This window comes from Macaca nemestrina, chromosome 12 (assembly GCF_043159975.1).
Source record: "Macaca nemestrina isolate mMacNem1 chromosome 12, mMacNem.hap1, whole genome shotgun sequence".
In the NCBI taxonomy this organism is placed as follows: domain Eukaryota; kingdom Metazoa; phylum Chordata; class Mammalia; order Primates; family Cercopithecidae; genus Macaca; species Macaca nemestrina.
The window spans coordinates 52,700,814-52,707,182 of record NC_092136.1 but is presented as its reverse complement, the minus strand read 5'-3'; the positions used below and the strand labels follow the sequence as shown (position 1 = coordinate 52,707,182).

At 40.7% G+C, this 6,369-nt stretch overlaps 1 pseudogene; it reads right to left on the bottom strand.

The window, feature by feature from the left end:
• Nucleotides 1-491: 491 nt before the first annotated feature.
• On the bottom strand, nt 492-1,666 carry LOC105486904 (lysophosphatidic acid receptor 1 pseudogene; annotated as a pseudogene).
• Between the last annotated feature and the right edge of the window lie 4,703 nt (nt 1,667-6,369).

Here is a 6,369-nt window from a genome sequence, read left to right as displayed (position 1 = left end):
ATGTAAGGGAAAAAATGGAATTATGGTAGTTTAAAAACAGTCCATAGTCTCATCCATCACAAACATGCTGATAGGCATAAACATGTTTATTAAGTGAAACGTATCCTTTAAAAATAAAAAAGGGAAGCCTGCATATAAATGAAGTTGTGGATTCAACTAGTCAGAATTTATTCTGACTTGCAACAAACCACACAAAATCTTTTTAAAGTCTAGTTAGTGTAGCCTAAATGGACACTCCAGAGTCTATTCTTGAATTCCAATGCAAGAGCTCCACTTCCTACTTTCAGAAGGGATGGGGATCGAGATGAGGATTGTCACATAAGCTAATTTTCAATATATATCAAGTCTTGCAGGGTCTAGGAACAAATACTGTCATTGGTTAGTGTTTAAGTACATGAGTTGACTTTTCTCCTCTCTCACACCCCACCTTGCCCTGGCAATTGAGTAGGGGGAGGCTGTTTATCCTCTGAGAGAAAACGGCTGATTCCTCATCTCAGTTTCCATTCTAAATCACAGAGTGGTCATTGCTGTGAACTCCAGCCAAGACGGTGTGTTTGAGGGAGGAAGCCCAGCGGTCTGAGCCTTCTGTGGGGCCGCTGGGGTTCTCACCGCGTTGGCAGCAGAGGATCTGCCTAAAGGTGGCACTCATTTCTTTGTCACAGTAGGAGTAAATGATGGGGTTCATGGCAGTGTTGAATTCAGCAACGAGAAGGAAGAATTTCTCATAGGCCAGCACGTCGCACTGTGGACAGCACACGTCTAGAAGTAACAAAGCCAATCCAGGAGTCCAGCAGATGATAAAGGCCCCAAGCACAATGACCACAGTCTTCAGAAGACTCATCATGGTATCCCGATTCCGCCAGGGTCCAGAACTATGCTGAGACATTCTCATAGTCCTCTGGCGAATAGAGCCAAAGATGTGAGCATAGAGAACCACCATTACCACAAAGGTCACCAAGTTGAAAATGACCCATAAGACTAAGTAAGAGTCACTGTAGAGGGGTGCCATGTTGGAACAATTTTCAATATCACAGATACAGTTCCAGCCCACACTGGGTAGAGCACCCATAACGATGGCCATAGTCCAGATGACCACAATGACCACCACTACCCGCCGGTTGCTCATCTGTGTGTGGAGCTGCATGCGGAAAACCGTAATGTGCCTCTCGATTGCAATAGTCATTAAGTTGGCCACAGATGCCGTCAGGCTGGTGTCAATGAGGCCCTGACGAAGGAGCCATGTGCTAACAGTCAGTCTCCAAGTATTGGGTCCTGTGTGGAACATGAGATAGAAATAGGCCAACCCCGCAAAGAAGTCTGCAGCAGCCAGATTAGCCATTAGGTAATAAATAGGAAAATGGAAATGGAGGTTGACATAGATTGCCACCATGACCAGTAGGTTGGCCAACGTGATGAAGATACAAACAGTGATTCCAAGTCCCATCACCAGCTTGCTGTGTTCCATTCTGTGGCAAGACGCTTTCCACTTCGGTTATAAAAGAAGGTAATGGATTCGTTGTAGAAGCACTGTGGTTCATTCATGGCTGTGAACTGGGGCTGTGAAATTACAGGGATGGAAGTAGAGATGGTAGCCATGACAGCTCTGTGGTTGTAGATGGTGAACAGGCCCCAGAACTATGGGAGACAAATTTTCTTGTTTGCTGATCAGATCGAGGTCATGCTAGGAGACCTGTGTATCTGATGCTATAGGAGTCAGTCTTGAGAAGTCAGGTACTGAGATAGGTGGATGGGGAGCTTCATAAATCAGACGTCCACCTGGTGTGGCGCCCCCAGCGCCTCTTTTTTTTTTTTTTTTTTTTAGACAGGGTCTCGTTCTGTCTTCTAGGTTGCAGTACAAGAGTATAGTGGCATAGTTATGGATCACTGCTGTCTTGCCCTACTGCGCTCAAGAAATTCTCCCACCTTGGCCTCCCAAGTTGCAAGGACTGCAGGAGCATACCACTATGCCTGGCTAATTAAAAAAAAAATTTGTAGAGATGGTGTCTCAGTATATTTCCCAGGCTGGTCTTGAACTCCTGGGCTCAAGCCAGCCTCCTGCCTTAGCCTCCCAAAGGACTGAGATTATAGACGTGAGCCACTACACCTGACCATCACACAACTTCTTATTAGAGGATGGCAACAAGAAGAGCAAGACTTAAATGTTTTAGATGTATTTTATAGTTTTTAGAAATTCAGTCTTGTCTACTCACCATCTGCTCATATTCTACCCATCTTCAAGATTTCTCTCAAACTCCCTTCCCCATCTCCTCTAGCTCCAACTGGCCTCTTTCTTTCCTAACTCCCTTTGCCACACGATGCACACCTTGTTAGATCTTGCTGAGTACTGATTGCCAGTGCTAGATATCTACTCTTAGGTACACACTTTGGTATACACTGTCTTGCTCTTCATAAATATATATATATACACACACACACACATATATACACACATATATATACACACATATATATATACACATATATATATGTATTTTTCTTTCTTTCTTTTCTTTCCAACAAGGCTATAAGCACTGCCTCAATCAATTGAGAGTTGTTAAGACTGGAACTTCTCTTAGTCATAAAGTTCACAGTGGTATTGCCTTACCAAAAACCTCTATATTCAAACTAGAAAATGTGCAATTTTTAACGTTCTTCAACCCAGCAGCTTCAAGGCCACAAAGACTTGAAAATCAACAAAGACACTTTAAAACATCTCATTTAATTATTTCAACAATCTATGTATACCTATGAAATGAGCTATAATAACAACCCCCAACTCTCAGTGACTTATTTCTTGCTGATGCTGCATGTAATATTTAGGTCAGTGGGGGCTTTGTTCCATGTCATGCCCACTCAGAGACCCAGGTGATAGAGACTTTACTATCTGAAACATTTCCAATCTCTAGGGTAAGAGGAAGAAGTGGTGATATAATTAAAGACTTCCATAGTTTGTTGGTGAAAGCAAATTATATGGCCATACCTGAAATCAAGGAAGAATGGAAGTATAATTCTACCAATTACTCAAAGAAGAAGAACCAGAAATATTCAGTGAAGAGCATTAATGATTACCACAATATTACTGTTATTATTGTTCTTTCTCTCTTTTTACTTTGTAAACACAATTAAACCTCACATAAGTTAAATAACTTGTCCAAGGTCAAATATTTAACCAAGTGTATTAGTCAGCTTGTGTTGCCTAATACAAATAATATAATTCTATAATAGTAACGTATAATTATATAATAATTGTATTATATATATTAATAACAAAATACCACAGACTAGGTGGTTTAAAAAACAGGCATTTATTTTCTGGAAGCCCAAGATCAATGTATGAGCAAGGTTGGGTTCTGGTGAGGCCTCTCGTTTTTGCTTGCAGAAGGCTGACTTCTTACTGGGTCCTCACGTGACCTTTCCTTTGTGTGTGTGCATGTTCAGGGAGGGATGGGGAGAGAGGTCTCTGTGTCTCTTCCTCTTCTTTATAAGGACATCAGTTTTATTGGATTAGTGCCCCATCCTTACAACCTCATTTAACCTTAATTATCTTCTTAAAGGCCTTATTTCCAAATACAGTCACATTGGAAGTTAGGGCTTCAATGCATGAATTTGCGGAGGCACATAATTCAGTTCATAACACCTCAGAAAAGCCAGGATTTGAACTGAGGTCTGTCTGATAGTGGAGTCTATGCTGCTTCTGCTCTATCACACTGTTTCTGCTTTCCAGGAAAGATGTACTGCATGCTCTTCAGGTTCTGACCAACTTCAGTTATTATTCCCAGTGGGGCTCTTTGCTCACTAATCTCAATCTCTGATTCAGTTCAGATGTACCCTTTCCAGATATTATGCCCATCTGCCTTTCTATGAGTCTATTTATTGTTCATTTATTATTTCTAAAAGACCCTACTATGTTTTCTTCAAAACAGTATGTATTGGTAATACCAAGATTAATAATTCATAATTGTAGGCTTTAAGGGCCCCATCTTCTATAGGAGCAGTCAGTAAAACTAGCAAATAATTCCAAAAGCCATGTAATAAGCACTATAATTATGTTCTGTCTAGTCAGTTTTTGAAAACAGGTATCTCCCTAAGTGAAATTAGGAAGATTGAAATGGTACAGGGAGTCTGACAAAGATGGCACTTGAAGCAGCTAGTATGCGCCACTCTGAGGGAAAGAAGTAGAAGGGGCAAGTAAATATAGCACCTTCAACTGAAACACCCAGGAACACACATTGGGATTCATCAGGAAAATAACTCATAGAGAATGGAGAAATGTCAGGCAGGGCAGATGCCCACCCTGGGGTGACAGGGAGCCAGAGGAGCCTCCTCCACCTAGGGAAGCAACTCTGAAGAGTCCGTGGGAGCACAGGCTGGTCCGGACCCCAAGCACCCACCTTGCAGAAAAGTGGCTGGACTGTTCTCCATGCAGGTCCCATCCTCACTCCTCCTCACTAGGCAGGGCTACCTGACCTGGGACTTTAGCACAACCACTCTGCCCCTGCCTGACCACTTCAATCAGAGGCAGCTCAGCAGTTAAAGGAACACCCACATGCAAAGATGAGAAAGAACCAATGCAAGAGCTCCAGCAACTCAAATGGCCAGAGTGTCTTCTTTTCTCCATACAACCACACTAGTTCTCCTACAGGGTTCTTAAACAGACTGAGTTGGCTGAAGTGACAGAAATGGAATTCAGAATATGGATAAGAACAAAGACTACTGAGATTCAGTGGAACAACAAAACCCAATCCAAGGAAACTAAGAATCACAATAAAACAATACAGGAGCTGACAGATGAAATAGCCAGTATGAAAAAGAACTTAATTGATCTGATACAGCTGAAAAACACACTATAAGAATTTTACAATGCAATCACAAGTATACTGCAGAATAGACCAAGCCAAGGAAAGAATCTTAGAACTTGAAGACTGGTTCTCTGAAATAGTACAGTCAGACAATTAAAAAAAGAAAATAATGAAAATGAATAAAACCTCTGAGAAATATGGAATTATGTAAAAGGCTAAATCTACGAATCTATGAATCCCTGAAAGGGACAGGGAGAAAGCAAACAACTTGGAAAATATATTTCAGGATATCATCCATGAAAACCTCCCCAACCTTGCTAGAGAGGCCAACAGTCAAAATCAGGAAATACAGAGAACCTCTGCAAGATTTTACACAAGAATATCAACGCCAAGACACATAATCATCAGATTCACCAAGGCTGAAATTAAAGAAACAATGCTAAAGACAGCTAAAGAGAAAGGGCAGGTCACCTACAAAGGGAACCCCTTCAGGCTAACAGCAGTCCTCTCAGCAGAAACTCTACAAGCCAGAAGAGATTGGGCTCCTATATTCAACATTCTTAAAGAAAAAAAATCTTCAACCAAAAATTTAGTATCCAACCAAACTCAGCTTCCTCAATGAAGGAGAAATAAGGTCTTTTTCAATCAGCAAATGCTGAGGGAGTTTGTTACCACCAGACCCACCTCACAGGAGATCTTGAAAGGAGCACTAAATATGGAAAGGAAAGACCATGATAAGCCAATACAAAACACACTTAAGTACACAGACCAGTGACACTATAAAGCAAACAAGCCGGCATAATAACCAGCTAACAACACAATGACAGGTTCATATCTGCACATATCAATACACTAAACTTGAATGTAAATGAGCTAAATGCCCTGTTTAAAAGGCACAGAATAGGAAGCTGGATTTAAAAAAATGCAAGACTCAGTAGTATGCTGTCTTCAAGAGATTCATCTTACATGCAATGACACCGAAAGGCTCAAAATAAAGAGATGGAGGAAAATCCACCAGACTAATAGAAATTAGAAGAAAGCAGAGGTTGCAATAGTAGTTTCAGACAACAAAGACCAAAAAGACAAGAACATTACATTATGGTAAAGGATTCAGTTCAACAACAAGACTTAATTATCCTAAACATACAGCCAACTATCCTAAATATGCACCCAACACAGAAGCACCCAGATTCGTAAAGCAAGTACTTAGAGATTTATGAAGAGACTAAGACTCGCACACAATAATAGTGGGAAACTTCAATATTCCACTGGCAGTAGTAGACAGATCACCTAGGTAAAAATTAACAAAGATATTCAGGACGTGAACTTAACATTGGACCAAATGGATCTGATAGACCTCTATAGAATTCTCTACCCGAAAACAACAGAATATACATTCTTCCCATCATCACATGGAACATACTCTAAAATTGACCACAAAATTGAACACAAAACAATCCTAAGTAAATGCAAAAGAACCAAAATCATACTGAACCCACTCCTGGATCACAGTGCAGTAAAAATAGAAATCAAGACTAAAAAATTTGCTCAAAACCATGCAATTACATGG